At 40.5% G+C, this 24,801-nt stretch overlaps 1 protein-coding gene across 7 annotated transcripts in view; it reads right to left on the bottom strand.

The window, feature by feature from the left end:
- LOC131063288 (folate-binding protein 1) overlaps nt 1-24,801 on the bottom strand; it is a 97,223-nt gene that overhangs the window by 5,185 nt on the left and 67,237 nt on the right. The window lies entirely within an intron of this gene.

The raw sequence follows: 24,801 nt of genomic DNA, 5'->3' as shown, positions 1-24,801 counted from the left end.
ACCACAAAATAAAATAAGAAGGCACGTGATACCTGTGCCAGCACAGGTTGATAAAAAAAATCTCGTAGACATGATTGAGGTCTTCAAAAACAAAGGACAATTTTTAAATCATACTTCTTGTAAGTCTTACATTAGTTCACCACGGGCAGAGTTATAAATCATATGTCTATCAAAACCTGAAGGATGGGGGGATGCAAATGCCCAATGTCAACTACCCTAGCATGTCAGGTTGATAACAGTAGTTATAACAGCAGCACAATAAATATAATTATTGCTAGTTAATGCTTCTGGTTTTGATTGTGTAATTTTTTCCATCTCTATTTATTCCGTATTGATCTGCAACAGTCTATCATTCTAATTCTTGAGCATTCTTTCATCCTGATGATGGATCACAGAATGTGATCCGAAACATTTTTTTTATACAAAAAATTACACACAATCAGAACCAGAAGCATTAACTAGCAGCTATCATGGATTGTGGAAAAATAATTCGTTTCAATATAATTATTATCATAGAAAAGAAAGGAAAATGCTTATCATGAAGCCCATGGGGCAAATTTTGTAAAATGTATTATAGAAGACTATACTGACAAACAGTGTTTCATCAGAAGTAAACAGGAGTCTGTGACTTCATCTGGACTTCCTCCACAAAACTAAAACTTTCACTACTTTTACTGCACAGAAAAAATTCAATGTGAAATATTTTCACACTTTTAGATATTTATGGAACGCAGAAAACAAATAAAACCCTTAATGTAACCTACCAGTCAAGAAACAAAATGTGCAACATCAATGTGAAGCATTTATATCTATCTGACTGGACTTTCTAAACTGTAAAGTTGTAAACTAAGCTGTAGGCTTCTTCAAAATTCATGCACAGATTGGAAAAGCAGCATATGACAGTCAAACTGCCACATGCATAAACGAGGCAAAGATGAGAATCTCTGCCTCAATAGGATCAATAATATAATAGTCTGTTTCCAAATACAAATCTCATTAAGAGAAAAGCCTCAAGAATCAGTTTTCTTGACTATCAAGTTATCAACATTCATCAGACAAACACATTCACATACATCTCAAAACCCTGCAACAAAAGCCACAGACTGTCTAAAATAAGTTCAAAGAGCTTCAAGTTCCTCCATTCACAAATGTGACATGGGGGCATAGATTTACCTTCCCTGCTACCAAATTAATTATGAAAAAAAAAAAACTATCATTTTCATCCCTCTTGAAACCCAAGTCTTAGTTACTTTGTACTCTATGCTCTTTCGAATATCACTACCATATTCCTCACACCTTCCAACAACCCAAACCAGATCAGATCTGACCTCAAAGAATTCTATGGTCTCCTGCCAACCACCATCTCCTCCAACCAGTCCAAATTATAGAAGAATTGTCTTCAATAAATCTATCACCAAAGTCAGAAGAGATCTCAAAATTTTCCTGCAGCAAAATGTCTAGAGAAAAATAATAAGGCTTCATTTTCCCACAAATAAACTTCTCTGAGGGTTTTATTTTCTATAAGGAAATGGAACAATCTGTTGATTCATGGGAGCCTACCCAGGTTCTGTTTAGGAAAATACCCACTAAATCTTGTCATTATTAAAGGCCACATGTGTTAATTCTCATTCTAGATCCTCTGAAACCTTCAAAGTGCAAAATTTATATTTCAGTAAATGGTCTTTGAAGTTTTGGTCTCTAACTGTGAGTTGTTCAAAGTTGATTTTGGGAGAAAATTGTGATATAACAGAGGGTTGAAGATTATGGTCAATCAAAGGCACAACTTGTTCATGGGTTCTTTGCATAGATTTTGGTTTTGTACTAACAACTTCAGTGATATGTTGAGAAGTTCTATGAATTCTTAATGATGAAAGACAGTAGCTAGAACATGTTTTTAGGATATTGGACATGTCTCTTACAAAGAAGATTTGAGTATAAAAGATTTGTAGCCACTGAAATGAAAAGAGTCTGGCCTGATTTTAAGTTTTTTATTAAGTGCAGCTTAGCTAAAAATCTTGACAGAGCATTCATATGTTTATAGGATAATAGAAGTATGCACTATTCAAATAGATATCTGGAAAACGGCTTCAGCAACTTGTATTTTCATCATGGTCCTTAAAGAGTGACTTTTTTTATGCTTGATAGTTCCCAGGATGATTGTTTAAGTAAAGTTGATCTCACGGGGCTGATTTCTTGGCCACCAACTGTGGGGTCATTGACAGTTACTGTGGTTCCTTTTTGAAGTTATCCTATGGCAGATCAAATAGTCTTGTTGATGGTATAACAATGAATTCTGGACAATCTTATGTATAACTCTTAGTCTTTATCTCTAGTTCGATATTTGTGGTTGCAAAATACCCATTGATAAATGGAAAAAGGCTGTAACAACTTGTACGTTCATCACAATTATTAAAAGAGTTAATTGTTTATGCTGAATGGTTGCCAGGACGATTATTTTAGTTCAGTTGACATCACAGGATCGACATCTCAGCCACCTACTATGGGCTTATGGATAGTATTTGTAGTTCCATTTTGAAGCTAAGGGCCTCCCACAATTAATGATAGTAGAGGCAGGCCAGGTCTCAAACTTCTATCGAAAAAGGGATCCAATCTAGCCTTTAACGGCTATCTTGAGGCCATGTCCCCCAAACTTAATCAGTACATATGGCTGGAGCTCTACCAACAATTCTCAATACCCCTAATTTCTGAAGGTTCTGTTCTCTCAAGGCCCGGAGGGAGGGAGAGAGTACATCTGATTGGAGTGGTTATGGAGCGAGAACCATCTGCCTTTGCTACCAATGACTCTGCAGGGTGCATGGGTGGGAGATGGCAGACTAAATTGTCTTGTTGATGGGATAACAACGGAGACTGGACAATTTATGCATAACTTCTAGTCTTTATCTCTAGTTTCATGTTTACATAGATACATGGGAAAAGGCCGCAACAACTTGTGCATTCATCACAACCATTAAACCAGTGAATTGTTTTATGCTTTCAGTTCAGTTAATCTTACGTAACCAACATCTTAGCCACCTAGTGTGTGATCATGGATAATATTAGTAGTTCCTTTTTGAAGTTATCCAGCGGCAAACCAAATGGTCTTGCTGTTGGTATAACAATGCAATCTGGACACTGTTATGTACAAATCTTAGTTTTTTTTCTCATTTGATATTTACTGTATGAAATGTTTCTTTACAGCCCCTTCATTGTAATATCTAGTTGGTCTGTTTTCTGGGTCCAAGGTATCATTGTTCTCTGTTTTTGCAGTGGACCTCCATAATTATTGTAAGCCACTGCTGATTTATTTTGAAATATTGAATGTGACCTACTTTTGTTCCTCTCAAACCCCTTTCTATATATATTCTCCAATATTAATTTAATATCTATTTTATCAAAATAAAATTATCAGAAAAGAAACCCATTTGGTGAAGGGACTGGAAAAGCCCCACATACCACAGAATCATGATTATTATAGGTTTTTAATTTGAAACTAATTGAAGGACTTACTTCCATGTTTAGTGATGCAATAATAATCTTCTGATCCCCATGAATGTTATAAAGGTGAAATTCATTCTTCATCTGACTTAGCCAGGTATATGCACTAGGACCATCGAATTTCCTTATTTTCTTGTGCAAAAATCCTACTCCTATCGTTTGAGCATATGGGTCCTTCGTTTGAAATTCTTGTTTATTTGTTTCAGAGATAACCCCTTTTACCTTGGTTTCCTTTTATGCCCTGATAAAAATTTGTCGTATGTTCTCAATTGATTCAGTTAACTAAATATTTTGTTTTTTGTTTGTTGACAATGTCCATGATTTAATTCAATTTTACACTCATCAATCTTCAATTTTTGCAGTCGCTACGCGACATGATATTGTAAATGCAACCCAATATAAAGCAATTTTTGCATCCAAGTAAAGATAGCAAACACCGTATTTTAATATTGATCACAGTACAGTACTATGACTTCACGTCCCACCTGCTTTTGCATCAATCCACCGTCTCTATTGCCTCGATACATTCTAGAAGACATGTGGAAGAAAAGAGATATGCTTCCCACTTGTATCTTACAGATTATATCCTTTCTTCTATGACCCCAACCTTGAGTAGTATTCATCTCGTATTGTTTTATATTTTCTATCATGCCTCTCACAATATTCTATATCTCATCAAGCCTATTTTTCTATTTGTCACTTGTGCATGTCCAATCCCACAAGTCATTTGTATATCCATCTCATTGGACAGGACAAGAGCCTCCAAACTCTGCTTACTTCATTAGTGGGGTCCTCTTTTAAAAGTGGCACACATGGGCTCCTTCCATCCTATATTTTTGCAAGGTAATATTGACGAAGGCTTATGCTAGTAAATGTAAAAAATAAAAAATGTAATTGGCATATTGCCAACCTACCATACTGACTCACTGCTCACTACCGTGACAGTTATCTACATTAGCTTACAAGTGGTATCTAGGCATCATCTTGGTGCCTGAATATAAACTCTTGCCTAGATAATATATTTCTGATGTCCTTTATTTAGTCCTATTCTACTAATAAAGTTGCTAGTATTCTAGTTTGGTACCTGATTGATATAAAACCAATTTCCAGAATATATCTGGCTAAAACTGTTTTGTGATTTTTCTTTGGAATGTTTCAAAACACTTAATTCTTCAAGGAAAAAATTCAATTATAGTGATAATTGGATTGCATTCATAATAGTTTAAATACCCAATGCAAGAGGTCTCTTGAAGTGAGCCAACCAAAATAATTTTGAAAAAAAAATTATCCTAGGTATAGAGGGAAAAAAAGTGAAATATCCCCCTTGATTTTTTTTGGATTTTTCCCAATTACAATCAGCACAAACCCCCGTTGAGGTTAGGAAATGATAATCAAACACTGCTGAAAGGAACCCTTCCACTTTCTAATCACCAAGAGCCCAATGTGGGAAGGTGAGAGCATACGGTGATAAGGGGATCGTTAGCTTAAAAATCAACTGGAAATTTCAATGCAAATTACATTACTGGGCAGCAAGCCAGCCCCTTCTGCTTATACAGCGAGTGATAGAGATTTCCACAGCAATTTGGTGACGCAACCAGCCAATTACAAAATCTAAGAAACTGAAATGAGCAACAATCACTCGACCACTTATCCAGTGGGAGGATTGAAAATGAAATTACAATCTACTCGACCGCTTATTCAGCACGAGGACAGTATTACAATAAGATGAGAAAGGCAGCCAAGCCAGCCTCTTCCACTTATTCAAAGGGTCCTGTGCAACAATCCAGAAATAGATAGCTATCAGTACTACTAATCAGCTTTACAATGCATAATATGGATTTCCTGATTATGAGATATCGCAGTCCAAAAGATAGGCGGCAAAGCCAGCCTCTTCCTCTTATGCAATGGGACTAAGAAATATCAAGAAACTTGCTGTTAGTGCTATTAACCAGCATTACAAGATAAATATGAATGGCAAATCAAGTGCTGATAACAAGTCCAACAGCTGCCAATATAACCAGTACCTTTCCCACGAAACCAATGAACTCGCACTCCCGAAAAACAAACACAGACCAACCACACCAAGAATGCAACACTAGCAATTTTCAGAATCTGATATGCAAACAGCTCACTGGGAAAAACACAGACCAGCAACTACAAAACTCACAAAATTACTCACAACTTTGCCCACACTCAACGAAATGACCCCCAAACAGATGCAAATGAAAGATATGAGATAGGCGATTAAGCTAGAACCAACAAAATGCATCGAACACCCCCAAATGAATTTTTGCACGCACCCCAAGGCAGCCCAACATGGTACGGCTAGGGCAGAAATTCAACTTGCATTATAAAAATGAAGACACAAAGTTAAGTGCTAAAGACTTACAAGAATAATCGCCTAGAACAGATGGAAAGAACGAGCAAATATCCAGAATGAGCGGACACCAAGACAGAGAGATATGAATGAAAATAAGCTACAGCCACACCAAAACCAGCAACCTGGAAAACACACACAACACTCAAAAATCAGAAAACTCGAACACACACTTTGCAATGAATCCATCCATTCTTCTGAGTGAAGAACAGTCTCAAATCTCAACTAGTCGCTATCTTTCAAGCGAGAAGCTAAGCATACAGTCTAGGAGGTAAGCATTCCTCAAAGCATTCCAACATCATTTCGGCAACACTTCATTAAAATATTCATGGATGGTCTCAAATGAAGGCCAAGGCACTTATTTATAACTTCCTCTCCAAATCGAACTTCCTTTCCCTCCAATATGGGATTAAACAGCAACATTCAAATTTCCTTTAATTTGTGTTTCATTTCATTCCCTCATCAAATCACTCAAGGAATAATAATAATATTTTATTTGGCAACAAATACATTATTCCCTCAAGTGGACACCAACTTTAGCCAATGCTAAAATAATACTAAGTATAAACCTTTTTAATGAGAATTTCCTCCAAAGGTGTCCAACCATAAGTTATAAAAATTAACTGCATTTTGGCGCCCCATTATGAAGGTAAAATATTTCGCCAAATAGACTTAGGATAAAAATATTATTTCTCCTCTCCAAGTCGTCCAAGTCTAAATAAAATAAATATAAGGCTTAACCATTAAAATATAACTTCTTCAATTACTGACAACTACCAATGTTGAGCTGAAGCCAAAGTACTGAACTGCATTGCTAAAAATAACCATCTGAGTTGGAACACAGGAACCTACCAAAAATTGTACTGCCAAAAATAGTACTTACTATAAATAGCATACTGCTAAAAATAGTAAGTGTTCCCAAAGTGATTTTAACCACATTCTAAGCAATCGTCGCAACTTACTAAAAATAGTAAGTCCAGAAAAAGTCTTCAGATTGATTTGCATGTTATACCATCGTGAAGCTCTAAGAAAACCTAGAAAAGCCCAGAGAAATAAGATGCCTGCACCTCCATTTACTAAAAATAGTGAGTCTGCCAAACTCCACTGCTTGCTATGCATGTACCATCATTGCGAAACTTTCTGAAAACCCAGAAGGAATCCAGAACCAAAACTGACAAACTTCAACATGCAAGCCACCAAAAATGCTAAAACATCCTCCCAGAGGTAGGAAACCCTAATTTTTGCTTCCGACTAACCTACGGGTCTCCAGAATAGGCTAACGGTCAACTAAGTTGATTATTGCTGAGAAGGGGACATTACAAAAAGTCTTAAGACTTTAATCCTTCTTAAGGTAGAGGTTGTGTATCAAAGGTCTACAAGTATTCCTAATAGTCTAACCTCCATCTCTATTGGCATTATTCCCATGTTATATAATTTCAATGGCCACTTTGAGGGTCTCTTTGCATACTAGTCCTCCTCAGCACTTTGGCCTCATTAATGAACATGTGATGTTTTGTGTCCCTTTACATAGTTGTTCTCCTTAGCCAACACTTTTGCCTCATTAATGCAAATATGATGTTTTGTTGTGATAAAATGTTGTTCTTGTTAGCCTCGAATTTGTCATTGATGTCCACATCATTCATCTCTATCGTTGCACTCTTTGTTGTTCATTCGATGATAATGTCAGTCACAAGTATATCAAGAAATAATAATGATTTTACCTTGGATTTGGATGCATTTATCTCTACAACATACTGTGTGAATTGGTGTGACAGGACTTAAGCTTGTGTTCGATTTTTTATTTCTTCTTCTCATTATTTCCAGTATGGTGTTTTGAGTTGTTTTTGGTATTCGAAGATCATATGGCGGTTGTGATTTAGTTACAACTGCTTATTTACCAACCAAAATATAACTATTTTCTTTGAATGAATGAATGAATGTTTTTAATGATGTCCACGAAGCCAAACACACTATGGAACCCACGGATAGCTAGCTAAAGAAGGCATGCAAAGCCCGCACAAGCCCAAATGAGATTTTGTAACTGTTAAACCTCTTTCTCCTTCTACATCTTGGATCTTTTGTTGTGTAACTTGATTAGGAAATCTGCAACTTTTGGTATCTTTTCTTCGTCAAATAGATTACTCAAGGTGTTTACATTTAGTGTCTCAACATAGTTAATCTGGATGTCACTGTAGGCTGGACACTCCATGATGTAATGCCATTCAATCTTCCACCGCCCCTTGAGTGCAATATCTACATCTTCTATCTTCCCACTCCTCTTTGGGTATCATCCATCTCCCAGTTTCGCATCCGAGTTAATGTGAGCTGATCCTTATTTGAGCAATTAACATTTTTGCCTTCCATTTTATGTCCATTTTATGTAGTTCTTTTGTGTATAGTCATGTGTAGGATTGAAGTGTTTGATATAGTATTCCTTTTTCCACCTTATTTGACCTGCCCACATGTTTTCTTTGAATTTTTCTTGTACATATTTTTTTATTTCTCCATTGTTATTTTGGCAATCTTTAGGTTAACACTCCATTTATTCATCCATTTAATGTTTTGTTTCATCCATGTGCTTTTTCTTTTGTCTAGCTTCTGACCCGCTGCAATTTTTGGCCAGCGATGTATCTCCATGTTTTCTAACCTCCTTAAGTAACTTAGCAGCCGAAACATAGTTGATGCCTCAATAGGGAAAGCCCCCGCCTCCACTAGAACAATCTCATATGGGATAAATGATTTAATCTTAAGACTAGTTCTGATTAAATGTTTTTGTAATCTTTCTATTTGTCCCCATTTCCTTGTTGAAGTGCTGCTGCCCCATACTTCACATCCGTATAATACCACCTGCACCACAAGAAGCCCAAAAAGAGTTTTCTTAGTTTTCCAATCCTCTAATTCCGCTCTTCTGCATCTATTTTGGAGTGAGTGTAAGGTTTTCCATCCCCCTTGGATCCTTTTTGCTCTACATGTTTCCCAGCTGAGTTTATTGTGGAAATTTAGGCCAAGGTACTTATATTCATTGACGATTTGTAAGGTGTTTCCCTCAAAGACAAATTCTCTAAGGACCTTCTTTCTCTTCAAGGTAAAGATCATGACCTTGGTTTTGCTAGTGTTCACATGCATCCCTACCTCCTAGCAAACATGTTCTAGAGCCTTCAAGTGTTCTTTCAAATCTTGTGTTGTTTTTGCTATTAAAATAAGGTCATCAGCATATAGAAGCAGCTTTATTACATAGTTGGTTAAATGAACTCCCCCACCCCCAAACTTGTCTATCCATTCCTCTAACTTGTCAATGTATAACCCAAATAGGGTAGGAGATAATGGGCAGCCCTGCTTGACCCCAATGTCACTTTTAAAGCATTCTGATAATCCCTGTTTAGTTCGTATCTCAGCCCAAACTTGGTCAAACAATCTATGAACAGCAGCTCTATATTGTACTGGAATTTCTAACTCTTCTATTCTACTCTGCAATTTGCTTCTAGGTACCGTGTCAAAAGCTTTTTTAAACACAAAGTTAAAAACATACAATATATGCTTTTGGCAAAAGAATAAACAAAGAATGGTTTTGTCTAAAATAAGTTGAAACGGTTGTAGTTGGTTTTCAACTAATTGTAACCACGCTATAACTTCCACCTTATGTGAAATGTTATATAGTGGGTTCAAACAGAATTAGGATTGTCATGTGAACAATGAGAAAAGAAACATACGTATTTCTGGAAGAAATATAAGTAATGCTTGACACACATGTAACAAGGCTGATGTGAAGAATCTACAGCATATCTGAAGATAATATAAGAGGCCAAATGTCTAGGTGTTGCATGTAATGCAGAGTATTGGTGAGATTGAATCTTACTATTGATTTTGGAAAAACTTTTGATTCATTGGTTCAGAATTATTTCTATCTATGACAGTGACATTATTGAAAAGCACAGATTGAAACATTTCTGTTTATATTAAGACAAGAGTTGTTGTAATTTGTTTTTGGAACAGAGTTTCTATAATCTGTGTAAAGACGGTTAATTCAGATTTGCTTGGTGAAAAGAGCACAGAAGCTTGGAATCAATCATTATTGTTATTCTTTTTCTTGAGGTTGATTTGCAGAAGCACAAGGTTGTTGATTAGTATTCTCAAAATATCTTCTTCTAAGGCTCAGTATCCAATATGCACAGAATAAACACTTGAAATACAATCAGTTTTTCTGTTCATTTACTTCAGATTGTTCAAGTCATATAAAGTACAAATTGATATATCTGAATATACAGACTGATATTTCTGTATGCAAAAGTGAAGTTTGGATATTCTCTGAATAGTGAAAGTTTATTCTAAACATTTGAGTTGGTGCTTAATAGTCTTGAGTTGAAAGTGTTGGTACACTTATAGATAAGGGTTTGGAACTTTGGTGACTCCTTAGGGTTGTAGCCCTTGAAACATTGTACTTGGAGAAAAGATTGTGAGGCCGGATTAGAAAAATAGATCCTAGCAGCATTTCTCACCATGGTTTTCCCACATTGGGTTTCCACGTAAAAATTTTGTGTTGTGCTCTTGTTGTTGCATCCTTTTAAGTTTTGTTGTAGCATTTTGTAATATCCCTTGCTGATTCTGATCCAAATTTGCTGATTAGAGGCTAAGTAATATCGTCAAACACTTTGTATGCGAAGTTGTAGATTGCTGATATGAATTTCAGTTTGCTGTGTATGCTCTAAAATCAAGTAGAAATGATGCAAATTCTTTGAAATGAATGTCAAAAGATCTAACAATAAGTGGACAATGAAATGCACTCGTGTTTACTCTTTTCGGCAAAATGCATACCTACAGCCAAGTAGCATTTTCACAAACACTTGGCATGTAAACTAATGTGCATCTACAGCCAAATACCCAAAGACAAATAATGATGTGCAACTCTTTCCTTGTATTAATATGAAGCATAGGCTCAATAGAAGCTGATTTGGTTAGCCAATACTCTTGGCCTCACAAACATATGTAAATCTGATGAAAGCACACCTACAGCAGCAAGCTAATATGACTGATATGACAATGCAAACTACATCTAAGAATCGTGAAGAACCTGATGTAAATAAGCGCCCATATCCGATGAAGAGGTGGCAGCTCTTTACTTGACAAATGGTGCCTTCTCCTAGCCAAAACGAACTTCCCTTCAATCAAGTGTGAAACCCTTGTGTAAATTTCACTATATTACCAAAGTATTGTAGCGTTTTATTGTAGCCTTTACTGTTCACGCCACTGTAGCAGCCAACAAAAAACTTTTGATTTACTCTAAATACCCTTGAAATACTTTGAGATAATCAACTCAAATTTGCATAAACTCCATTGATGCTTAGATGTGACCTCCGTATGAAGCCACCAGCACAATCGAAGAGAGGCTACGTTCTCCAAGATTGAAATTACAGCGAAACCCTAGGTTTCTTCTTCAAAGCCAAAGCTTCTTCAGAATAGACAAATGTTGAAATGATTCGAGAACCAAATGAAATCCAAATGCCCTGTTATAATGTTTAATTTGCATTTGTCTTCATCTCCTTTAATTTACTTTAATGTCATTTCTTTTCCCTCCTTTTTGGTGCACAATATTAAAATATAAAGTATACTATATTAAACACTTCTATCTCCCCTTTAAATAACACTTTATCGCTTATTATAAAGTATACTTTTAAAACATTAAATCTCCCTTTTAAATAAAGTCCACTTAATTTATCAATGATATGCACTTAATAATTAATTATTATCAAAGTATAACTTTAATAATAATTATAACATTATAACTCCATCATTAATCATTATTTCTCAATTCCGACTGAATCTGGGAGTTAACCATTGTATCCACTGTGCATCCAACTGCCTTACTAAAAATAGTAAGGGTCCTGTTGTGACCATTTCACACATCGCCCCATTGCAAATGGGGACCCTTGTTTTTTTTTGCTTTTTAGGGTTTGTCTTTTTAGGTTTTTTTAGGGTTTTGTCAGTTAGCCTTTGCATTTTGAGTGTCGCCCGGGGGATCACATGGATAAGCAAGTCCGGCTTGAGTGAGGTCCTGATCCTGAAATTTGACTAAGTCTGGAAACTGAAAAACCTCAAAAAACTAGATTTTGCAATATAACTCCTGGAGGTCTGAAACCACTCTCAAACATCCTGAAAGTATATATGGAATATAACTTAAAGTATAAGTGACATTTCCTTCTTATACTTAAATGTTATATTCCATAAAAATTATCCTGATAGAGAGTTCAAAAGTCAAATTTCGCTCCTGTCCTTCACTGAGGATCCAGAGCGAATTTCGCTCCTGTCCCTCCCAGGAGGACCAAGGCGAAGCGCTCCTGTCCCTCACCAAGGGACCAGGGCGATAATACTTATTTGAGCCATTCCTGACCTTGTTTGGACGAATTGAGACATCAAAGGCATGGTGAAGGGCAAAATGAGCATGATAGAGCATCCAGACTTGATCAAAAGCAATGAAATGATGAAGTTTTGCCTAGAAGGTCAAATTCGCTCCTGTCCCTCACTGAAGGACCAGAGCGATTTTCTTTATATGCACAATTTTAGACCTTTTTTTTGGACATTAACTTTTATTCATAGCATGAAGCAGGATGATATCTTCCCTAGCAAAGACATTTCATGGTGAAAAGTGAAGCATTTGGGCCTGGAGGACAAAAATCGCTCCTGTCCCTCACTGAAGGACCGGAGCTTGAAATCCAAAATTGCCTTGTCCTTGAAAGATTTGAACGATTTCGCGAATTGAGAAGATCAAAGGAGATACATTTTATCAGTTGAATATAACTTGAAAGCGCAATCATGAGGAAAATTGACCCTAGAAGCAAAATCGCTCCTGTCCCTCTGCCAGGGACCAGGGCAAATTTAAGTAATAGCTCCCGTCCCTCTCTCAGGGACCAGAGCGATTTTCCTTATAAGACAGGTTTTGGGCGAAGATCAAGTAAGTGTTAAGTTTGAGGCAAGCAAAGGAGGCGTAACGAGTCCGTTGAAGATAATTTGAAGATTGTAAAAACGCCAAGTGAAGTCCATATTGTCCTAGGCACTCCTGTCCCTCTCCCAGGGACCAGAGCGATTTCTTCCTTAGACAAATCTCTCGCCAAGATGAAGCAAATTACATGTCAAGGATGAGTGAAGAGGAGCATAGCGGATCCATTGAAGATGGTTTTAAAAGTTAGCAAGGCATGATTGAGCCTACAAGTGAAAGTTCGCTTCTGTCCCTCAGCCAGGGACCAGGGCGAACTCAAGGTTATTTAATATTCCCTCCAAGCTTAAATCACTCCAAGCTAAGACACAACGGGGCAATGATGTTTGGAATGCCTCGGAGAGAAAGTAAAGTATCAAAGACCGCAAAGGTAATGGAAATGCTCAAGTTCGCTCCTGTCCCTCTCCCAAGGACCAGAGCGAAATGTTCAAGTGTGTCCAAATTTAAGTTGCCACTCACATTTCAAGTGTTCAAAAGGGAGTAAGGAACATCATTTTACACCGTGAAGACAGTTGCAAGTTGATATAAACAAGGATGAGCACAAGGAATAAAGGCTCGCTCCTGTCCCTCACCAAGGGACCAGGGCGATATTCACTCAAATATCAAATTTGCATTGTAAGGGACGAGTAAAGTATGCATGGAATGAATGGATAACATTGTTACTTGCCTTGCGATATAAATTGGTGATTAAAGAGACAAAGACCCAAGGAAAAAAGGGCAAGTTCGCTCCTGTCCCTCACCAAGGGACCAGGGCGAAAGTACTTTAAAGCACACTCCTTCCACAAAAGGGACGAATTAAGCTCAAGATTCCCAATTAAAATGCTATTTTGGACGTCTAAGACAAGACTCTGAACGTGAAAAACATGAAAAACAAGGCCAAAATGAAGGAGCGCTCCTATCCCTCTCCCAGGGACCAGAGCAATGTGGTTAGTGTCCCTTATTCCTCCCATGTTTAGGCACTAATATTTTCGAATTACATTAAAATGCCAAATTCGCTAAAAAAGTGAAATATTTAATTAAATTGGTATTTAAAATAGCACATGGACATTCAATAATTAATTTAAAGGCTTTAAAAAATCGAAGTTTTTAATTACAAAGGCATTTAATTAATTATTATTAAATTAAATTTTAAAAAAGGGAGCGCTTGGGGTATTATTTTGCAAGGTCGGCCCCTCTTTTATTAAATGTTATTTGTTTTTTGGGCCTATTTTCCAAGTCGGCCTAGGGGCAATTATCAAGATGAGCGCCTATATAGGAGGGGTGTGTTGAGCATGTTAATCCATCATTCAATCATTTGTCCAAGTGCGATTTTGAAGGAGCAATAAAGGAGTGCGAGTTGAAGGCTAAAGGTGGAGCGAATTTTCCTCAAGACGTTGAAGGCTAGAAGTGGTGAAGTTGATAGAAGAAGCACATTTTGAAGACTTCGATCCTCATTTTGCCTAACAAACTTGCTTAATTTTGCATCTTTTCTTAGAGTTAATTCCCAAGTGGAGGTATGGCGAGATTCTCCTAGTCTCAATTTTGAATTTTCAATTTTCAATTTCAAGTGGCTTAGTTAAATTTAGGAAATGATAATTCAAAGATTTATCATGAGGTTTCCTAATTTAAAACTTAAATCCTCTTTCTAGTCTATATTTCCACGTTGCAAAACATGTTACTAATTTTGAAATGTTGTGTAGGTATCAAGATGGCAACTCCCAAGCTCGAAGGATTTACAAGTCGGAAGGCTCTCATCAAGGAAAATCAAGCCAAATCACGGACGATCAAGCAAGGACAAGGGCGACCTCCTCCAGCCTAGCATCGACAAGGACGACCTCTTCCAATCTTGCGTTCCAAGGCGAGGTACATCACCATCCTGCAAATCAAGGACACAAGAAGTCAAAGCAAAGGGTTCGTTGAAGAAGCAGATAGTTCCAGAAGAATTAATTAAAGCTAGCTTCTCAACAACACAAGTTGAATATTTACCAAGTTACAAGTGTCAGACAAGGTGGCATCCTAGTCATCACTTCTCCAGTCAGTGTGGTCCACCTCAGCATGTCCAAATTCAATGTACCTAATTCATGGAAGGTGGCACAAACTCCGATGTACCTACCCCGACTATCCATTGGTCGATTTTTCCAGAAAGGACATGTGTCCAAGCAATACAATTTTATCATTGGTCAAGCATTAAATGTTATGTAATGGTTGTAACAAACCCTAATTAGGGTTTTCATTGTTGAATCTTGGCCATTGATCTCGAATTGATCTAAGCCATCAAATTGTATTGTGGGCACTATATAAGCCCTGACATTTCATTTTGTAAAGGCAATTAGAAAATAGTTGGAAGCAGTTAGTAGATAGAGAGTAGATAGAAGTTGATAGAATAGCAATTAGAGTAGAGTAGAGAGAGAAGGCAAAGATTGTTGCCAAGATGTTGTTGTAAAAGACTTGTAACTTCATTGAAGAAATGGTGAAATTTATGGGTCGATTCGACAATTTGCATGGTCTTTATACTTCTCATATTTGATTTCATGATTTTAGATGAGTGGAAAAAATATGCTTGATTGATGGTGAAATTCGCATATCCATACTACTAGCAGTTTGTTGATTGCAGACTTGCCTTGTGTAGTCAACTAGAATCGTTCAGCTTAAGCTTAACTTCAATTGTCGCTTCTTCATTGATATGCATCAACATGATGGTGTCTATGCCTGCAGTGATGATTTGAACATCATAAAGCTTCCCTTCGAAGATCGCACTAGCCTTGTGGAGATGGTCCTGCGATGTCAAAACAAGACCTAGTTAGAGTTTCATCAAAGATCAATCATTGCTCCTACATTCTTAGTATTAGGATTAGATCCTCTCTTCGCCCTCATCCTTTTTCCATTTTTTTTCAAATCTAAGCTAGTAAGAGCCTATGTTCCAGCAAAGCAGATCAGAAGTTCAATCATCAAATGTAAGTCCCCTTGTGATTCCAGCAAATCACATCATACCACTGGAGCTTATCCACACGTAGAGACCCTACATACAAGAACCTTGAAGTTTCTCCGATTGATCCTTTTCGCGATATCTTCAGCATTCGGAAACTTTAGTCAAGAGAGGATAAGGTACCCTTGGGTATTTTATTCTGTGTTAGGCTGTGTACAAAATACACGTCAACAGGTCCCTCTCCAACAACCACTGACTTACTATAAATTGTAATTCCCTCAAAATAGAACCAGAAACCTCTGAATAGCCTAGCCTCAGAATATACCAACAATCTGGAGAGGAAAACACTTCCATCTGCCACTTGAAGAGCTCCATAACACCCAAACTAGACCCTCTAATCCACCATACTAGCCTACAAGGGTCAAATGATAGGCTAATCCTTTGAACTCTGATGCTCACGAAAATGGGGACATTACACATCTTTTAAATCTTTCATTTTTCAGTTTAAAGCTCGGCAAAAAATTCAAGTGATTAAAAGGATTAAAGTTTTTTTGTACTACTGATTCCTTACCCACCCCCCTCTCTCTCAGTAGTACTTCTGTGTTCTATAGTTCAGGATTATTTCTCTATCCAATCACTCTAAACAATATGTCCATCATGCTCTTTGACTCCTGTTTGAACATATCTTCCAATTCCTCCAATTAAAGACCTTCCAAGTGAACAATATATCATGTACACTGAACTACTCTTCTTTGACTTGCATTTCTACTTCTCAGTTCTTAGCTTGATCGTCAAACTATTGATAGATATGGAAGTGATTTTGATTCCTTTTCTGTTCATTTTTTTCTAAATTTTGCATGGTATGTTACTGTTAAGGTAGAAAAAAATTTGTTTGGGATACACAGGTATGCATCCAAAAGGGATTTTCAGCAATTATTATACTCATGGCATGTCAGGGACATAGGGACAGATCTGAAACAACCATGGATTGTCCCTAGTTTCCTTTGATGGCCAGGTGTGTCCCTAAAATGCCACTCAGATGTCCAAGGACAGTCGGCCATCCCCAAATTATAGTCATGATTTTTTTTTAAACTCCGAAGTAAACCAAAAGAAAAAGAAAAAATAACAGAGGTTGAGGAGACAGCCAGCCATCCTCAGGCAACAGTCACCCCTTTTTTTAAAAAATCTGAAATAAACAAAAGAAAAAGAAAAAACAATAGGGTGAGGTGCCACAAGGCCCCCACACCCCTTCGACCTTAGCCCTAAAGAAACCACCCTCATATTAATAACATAAATTAAAAATCAGTTATTCAGCCATTTCATCTTTTGTTGTTTTGTAAGCAATGAGCAATGAGAATTGAAATGATAAAGACATAAAACAGAATGGAGAAGAGGAGTGCAATATTATAGTAGTGAGAAAAGAGAGAAGCAGTAACTCCTTGAGGATTTGAGGTAAGCTTGTTCAAATCCTTTTCTGTTTTCTTTTTTCCTTTGCTTCAAAGTTTCAAACCCTTGAGGCAGTTCTTTTAGCTTTTTCTTCAATTTGAATTTGCTAATTTTTAAGCAGAGAATAGCATGAGCAGCACTGACAGATATGATAGTGAAGAGGTTGGCACTGAACAATCAAACCAAAGAGAAGTTGGAAGCACTGTGGAAGAAGTGGGACAGTCACATAACCCATTTGAATGACCTTCCACTATCGTAAAAAACTTATGCAAAGGGCCCATTTAGTGCCACCAAACTGCTTTTTCAATTTGTAACAGTTATAGAGAAACAAAAAAAAAGGAAGAAGAAAAAGGAGTAGTCATTGGTGTGCCATGTTTCCAGTCATCTTTTGTGCATGCCTGAAAATTGGAATAGGATTTGCAAAGGATAACCCTAGCTAATAGGCTAAGGTTTCTAGGTTGTTTACAAAGGGTGAAACAAGATCTAAGGGTGTGCCAATTGAATCTATAGAATCTGCTATGCCATCCATTGTTGATGAGGGTTCTACAAAAGGAAAGAGGAAGGCTAGTGATGGGCAAGGCACAATTGCAGGGATGTTAAACATGCAATCATGGGTGGAGACAAATGATTGCCTAACTTTTTAATGCCTATACCATCCCATTTCATGTTGTATGTCCTTATTTTAAAATATGTTGAAAAGGAAAAAAAACATTGGGTCCTCATAGACTACACACCACCCTACTCGAGAGATAAGTTTTGAAGGTGAATTTGTTGATGGAGGATATGAGGCAAACTTGGCTAAGGACAAGTTGCTTGATCATGGATAGGTGGACCAATATTAAACAACTAATCATTATCATAGTTACATTTCCAGATATTGGTTTCTTAGGGAAGCACAAAAATGCAACTTCCAATTTCAAATTTTGAAGCAGACAACAGAGGAGATTGGTGTAGGATGTTTACCCTCTTGGGTGAATAACTTAAAGTACACAGATAAAACACGTAATGCAAAATAATAATGCCATAGATATCAGATAAAATATAAGAGATGTTATTCCATTCCTAATCGTGTGTCACAAGTTACATTCGGAAGTATATAAAGATACCGAGGGGGTACGAGCGCCAACCGTCGCACCTACCAACCCTCGGTTGCCAACTAACCAAGACAATTACAACTTAATTAACTAGTTTTATTTTCGTGTACAATATTGCCACCAACATCATTCCCCCCAAAAGTAAAGTCGTCTCCAGGCGACTTACAACAAAATGGAGAATACATGGGGACTACAAAACCCAAAATCAAAAACTAAGGGGGTGCAGAGAGCGTCCCTGATGAAGAAGGCGCCGGTGGTGGTGTAGCGGTGGATGCCAAGCGCCCACGGAGCTCATACACTTGCTCCCTCCTCCTCTTTAGATCCCATTCCGCCACCATCTACCGCTCCATGGCAGTCTTTACCATATAGGTTGCCTCCAACACCTCCTTATCCTTCTTGTCCACACTCTCCAATGCACTGACCAATCGAGTCTCCAACAGCTCTCTGGATGCCCTTTCCTCTTCCAACTGTATCAGCAAGGCAAACTTCTCTGCTACTAAAGTGTCCATTGCTGTCTGAGTCTGTGCCACAGTGGCCTCCAGCTCCCGAAACCTGGCAATCAGCTCCTCCCGAGCTGCTACCCGCAAGGCCTCAACTGTGGTTGCCATTTGTTGTGTCCTCCGAAGCTTAAGATAACCTTCACAAAAGGCCTGCTCCACCTCTCTCACCAACAACTGCATCCAAGTCTCGCCAACCCCCTCAGTGAGGCGCCAACCCTCCAGCATCACCAGGCTCTCCGTCTCAGGCCACCCCACAAACTCAAAACACCTCTCAAACTCCTCTCTGCATCCAGTGCGGGCAAAGGTCAACAACCTCTCCATCCGCTCAACCATGGCGGCATCTGCCTAGAGTGTGGCAGATGACACAAGCCGCTGTGCTCCCAGAGTCACCTCGGTAATGAACTGCTCCAACTCTCCTGTACCCTGTTGTACTCCCACTGGCACCCCCTCCTCTCTGTACGGACTAGTTACTACAACCGCAGGGGGTGACGCAACCCTCTAAAGCGCCCTACTGCTCGGAGAACTCCCTTCCTCTAGATCAATGATATCCAACGAATGCATGGTCCTGCCTGGAGATAGAGCGGCCTCTCCCACCGGTGCCACAGGTGTAAGCTGGTAACGGCTCAACCAGGTACTAAGGTCATCATGGAGAGCGCCTTCTTCCGTCATTGCCTCCTGCATATAGCCTGGCAAACCCGGCACATCCTGTCCTAGCACATCCGGCACATCGTGCACCATGGGAGCCTCTGGCACATCGTGCACCTTGGAAGCCTCTGCACTCGCCAAGGTCTCCACCCGCGGTGGTGTCATCGCTATCGTCACCCGAGGCTGCCCAAAGCTAGGAACTGGCACTGTGGTGACTATGCTCACTATCCCGAATGACCGCGGCACCGCCAACTGACAAGTCTCCGGTAAGCGTGCTGGTGTAAAGTGGACCTGAACCTGCGATACTAAAACAGACCCTTCTGCACCGGCCGATTCCACTACCTCTTCTTCCGGCAACTGGTCACCTCTTCTTCCTGCCAACCGAAAGCTCCCTCCGCTCACCTGGGAGGTGTCTACGGATTCCTCCCTGCCGCTATCTGCATCCTCCTCTGCATCGAACTCCTCTATGTCGGACTTCGTGTCTGACATGGCGGGCTTCTTCCTTTTTGTGCCCAGACGTGCCTCTCCGACATGTGCCAAGACGTCCAAGTGCGACCAATAGAATATGGGTGGCTGGTCTGGTGCAACACGACTTTGTGGCTCCAATGGCTATGAGCCCGGGGTGATCTGTGTTCGGACTGCATCCAAAAATAACCCAATGGCGTGATGGGGCATGTAAAAAATTTTGTATTGCATGGTCATGAACTCATCCATTCTATCTGCCAGTAGTGACACCCAATCATATACCACCCCATTGTGCAGCCCATTCATCAACACTATCTGTGCGATAGCTATGTCAAACGCGCGGCTGGCACCTGTGAGGCGACTCTTCACCACGGAGAAGAGGCATCACCATACTCCTTTGGCCAAAAAAGTTTTCTTTACCCCTCGACTCTTGCCTGCACTTTTAAGGCTATCTTTTTCTCCCTGGGTGAGGTTATCGCGCAACATCAACTGCGGTAATGTGGCACGGTTTTCTGGAGAGATTTTCTGTGAAGTGTCTATTTTCTTCCCTTTCAACCCCAATATGCCAAACACCCTGCTGAACTCGCCTGCCATGAATGAAATAGTTATCCGCTGGTGTTGATAATCAAATACAGACTGGTGGCGGTGTCTGTCATAGCTGCCAATCATGGCACACAAAACCACTTCAAAATCCTTTATACAGAAAACTGGCATCTGGACGGCCCAGTGTACCTGTGCCTGGCGAAGGTTTTTCTTTATCGGGTCATCGTGAGGTGTCTTCACCCACCAGTTCCTACAGTGTATTCCATTTAGACCTTCGAATACAATATTATCTATTGTTACCTCATTCTTGTCCTTTGTCGCCAGGGGTTTTGAACGATGCTTCTTGCTTTTCTGACTGCTACTCATCCCGAGGCTGGCTGCAATACACACACCAGATGGCAAAACTCGTTTGCCTGTGTCTGCACTCGATTCTGAAGCTTTTCACCCTCCCTGCAACTTGTCTTCTAATGGCTGCAACCGTTTTCGCCAATCTGCCTTGTTCTTATTTGTGTCCATTGGTCTCGGATTAATTCTTTAATCTGCCTTTATAGCTTTAAAACCAACCTGCCACTTCCAGCTGACAGCGTTCCCTTTGCTCCTGTCGGTCGGTAGTACGGTGTATGGCGGGTGCGGTGTACTTGGAGTGCGGGTGTGCGGCGTGCAATCTCCTTCCTCCGGCGTATTTTCCTTCTTACCTTTAGCTACGCGTGTTTTGAGCTTCCCGTGGGTCTGCGTTTTTTGTGTTTCTTCCTTTGGCGCTGCGGGGGTTTATTTATGGTGGAGGCGGTACCACCGTACGGTGGAAACACGGTGACCCGTGATGCCACCGCACGGTGACCCCGCGGTGCCACCACACGATGGACCCGCGTGCCACCACATGATGGCACGCGGTGCCACCACACGGTGGGCCCCGCAGTGCCACCGGCGTAGTGCCCACCATATGGTGTCTCCACACTTTTCTTTTTTTTTCTCAGTCGTACAGTCAACTATCATATGGACCCGTACGGTTTTTTTTTTTTTTAATTGTTATTTCTTCTAGAGGGTCCGGGATCGGTCGCCCGTTTCTGTTCGTGGTACTGTTTTAATTTCAACCCATTGACGGTGTCTGGTATCTCCTTCCCGTCGAGCGTCCACAACTTAATCACCCCGTTGGCATTGACCTCGTGTACCTTGAAGGGCCCTAGCCATCGCACTTTAAATTTTCCTGGTTTGATTTCGTTCCTCCCATTGAATTTCAACACTAACTGCCCTAGAGTAAACTTCATTCGCCGAAGATGCTTGTCGTGCCAGACCTTTCGTCTTTGTTGGGCTGCCTCTGTGGCCCATTGTGCCATCATTCTTTTTTCGTCCAACTTGCTTAAGGCATACAGTCTCTCTCTCAGGATCTCTATATCCCCGAGTCTATTCTCTACTGCAATGTGAAGGCTTGGCACCATGAATTTCGCTGGCACCATGAATTTCGCTGGCACCACAGCTTCCTGCCCGTACATGAGTTGGAACGAAGTCTGGCCAGTGGTCACCTTGTGGGTTGTACGGTAGGCCCACAAGACCGAGGGTAATTTTTCTTCCCAGTCTTCTCCCTCGACACCGCACGACTTGTAAATCACGCTCACGATAATCTTGTTGGTAGCCTCGACTTGCCCATTGGTTCGCGGGTAATAGGAGCTAGATAGTGAATGGAAAATCTTGAATTCTGTAGTAAGGAGTTTAATCACGTGGTTCACAAAATGTCGGCCCCTGTCGCTTGTCAACTGCATAGGGATCCCATACCGTGTAATAATTTGCTCGTAGATGAATCTTGTTGTACTTATGGCCGAGTTGTCAGGTAGGGCCCGCGCTTCAACCCACTTGGTTAAATATTTCGTGGCTACCACGATGTAGCGACACCTCCTAGCGCGGCTCACCTTGAGCGGCCCGATAAAATCCAGCGCCCAGCACTCGAATAGTTCTTGAGCATGCAAAGGGTTGAGGGGCATGAAATCCCTTTCAGTGGCCTCCCCGCTCTTGGCAGGTATCACAACCTACTACCCATTCTCTCGCATCATTATACAATGTGCGCCCCCAGAGGCCTGCTAGCAACACCTTCCTTGCCGTAGTGTTCGGTCCCATATGGCCTTCTGCGGACCCCTCATGTGCTTCCCTCAAGACGCTTGGCACCTCTTCCTCCATCACACACCGGCGTAACACCTCGTCAGACCCCATTTTATACAATAAACCATTAATCAACTGGAATGTGTGGCTTCTCAACACAAGCTTTCTTTGCTCTCACGGCGGCATGCCTTGGGGGAATGCAGAGGTGGAGAGATATTCCCCGATGGCAGTATACCATGGTGGTAGTACTGCGATCTTGAATAGGTGGGCGTCTGAGAAGTCGTCATTGACCCCTTCTGGCAGCTCTCCTGACCTAATCCGAGACAATTGGTCAGCAATGACATGGCTTTTGCCTGGCCGTACAATTATTGTGAACGTAAACTTCTGAAGTAGCAGTAGCCATCTGCTTATCCTGCCTTGGATGATGGGTTTGTTTACCAGGTACATCAAGGCCTGATGGTCCACATAGAAGATGAAGGGTGTCGCTAGGAGGTAGTGTCAAAATTTTTGTACGGCATAGACCATCCTGAGGGCCTCCCTCTCAGTGGTACTGTAGTTCCTCTCTACTTTCGACATCAACCTACTTGCAAAATAGATGGGGTGATCTAACCCGTGTGCCCCTTCCTGCGCTAGCGTAGCACCAATGGCATAGTTCGAGGCATCCACGTGTACGTGGAATTCTCGGTCCCAGTTTGGATAGGCCAGAATGGGTGCTGCCACCAGTCTCGTCTTAAGTTCCTGGAATGCTTCCTTTTGTACTGATTCCCATATGTATGGTTCGCCCTTTCGAGTTAGTTTGTCCAGTGGAAATGAAAGTTGGGCAAAGTTCTTGATGAACTTCCGGTAGTATCCAATGTCCCAAAAAGGACTTGACTCCTGTCACATCAATGGGCGACTCCATTTTTACAATTACTCGCACCTTATCTGGGTCAGTTTTCAATCCAGCTTTACAAAAAATATGGCCCAGCAACTTACCCTATGGTACCATAAACCGGCATTTCCGTGGATTTAAGGCGAGCCTGGCCCTTCAGCACCACTCCATGCACTCTCTCAGCGCCACCAAGTGAGTGTCTTTGCTACTGAAAATCGACCAGTAATCCAAAAAGGCTTTAAAATATCCTACCGACATCATATCAAAGATGTGAAGAACTATCCTCTGGAAGGTTGCGGGAGTGTTGCACAACCCAAAAGGCATCCGGTTGTACGCATAGACTCCATCTTCCACCACAAAGGTGGTCTTCAGCTTGTCCTCCTCGGCTATTGAAATCTGGTTGTACCCTGAGAAGCCGTCGAGAAATGAGTACATTTCATGGCCAGCCACCTCCTCCAGGATACTGTCTGTGAAGGGTATGGGAAACGAGTCCTTGATGGTGACTACGTTGAGGCACCGAAAATCCACGCAGATGCGGATCTCGTTGGCCTCCTTTAGTGAAATCACAATCGGCGAGACCCACTCACTTGTCTCCATTCGAAATATGATGTCGGCCTCCAACATCCGTTCGATCTCCTCGTTCACCTTGGCAGCATAGTTTTTGTTCATTCGATACGGCCTCTTCCGTACCGGTTGAGCTCCTGGGACCAATGGTATCCGATGGACACACATTTCTAGCGGAACCCCCTTCAAATCCTTGTAGGACCATGCGAATACGTCCTTGTATTCCAGGAAGATTTTGAATGTTGTCGCCTTTAGCACTGGGCTCCAATCGTCACCTACCCAGATATTTCGGGGATTGGCAGTGTCTCCCAGGTTTGTTTCCTTCACAATGGGGTCTTCGTACTGCATTGGCCTGTCTTTCGAAAATTCGTATGCCGAGACATCATTTACTTTGGCGTCTCACTCCTTGTACTCCATATATTCTAGCGGAAACTCCTCCTCGCCTGGCTCGTCCTCAATCTGTAGCATGTGACAAGCCGGATGAAACACTTCATAGTCTTCCATTTGCCAATGGAAGAGTTCATTCAATGAGGAAGTGTCATCTTCTGAACATCCGCCAAGTTCCAACACTCCTTCCTTGTTTGGTTCCCTCTCGTCTTTACCTTCATAGGAGTCCCACTCCCATCTGTTTGAATCCTCCAAATTAGAGTCAGATGACGCTAGTTCCTCACCGACAACCTGGGTCCTCAGATCAATGGTGTACTTCCGCCCCCCTTTCTCCATAGAAAGGGTGTTCTTTTTCCAGTCGTGGTTCACCTTTGTTGTAACCAGCCACCCTCTGCCTAAGATGGCTTCGTACCCCTTCTTGAGTGGGATT

The sequence above is a fragment of the Cryptomeria japonica genome, chromosome 2 (genome assembly GCF_030272615.1).
Source record: "Cryptomeria japonica chromosome 2, Sugi_1.0, whole genome shotgun sequence".
NCBI classification, from domain to species: Eukaryota; Viridiplantae; Streptophyta; class Pinopsida; order Cupressales; family Cupressaceae; genus Cryptomeria; species Cryptomeria japonica.
Note: the sequence above shows the minus strand (reverse complement) of the source record. Positions and strands in the feature narration are given on the sequence as shown.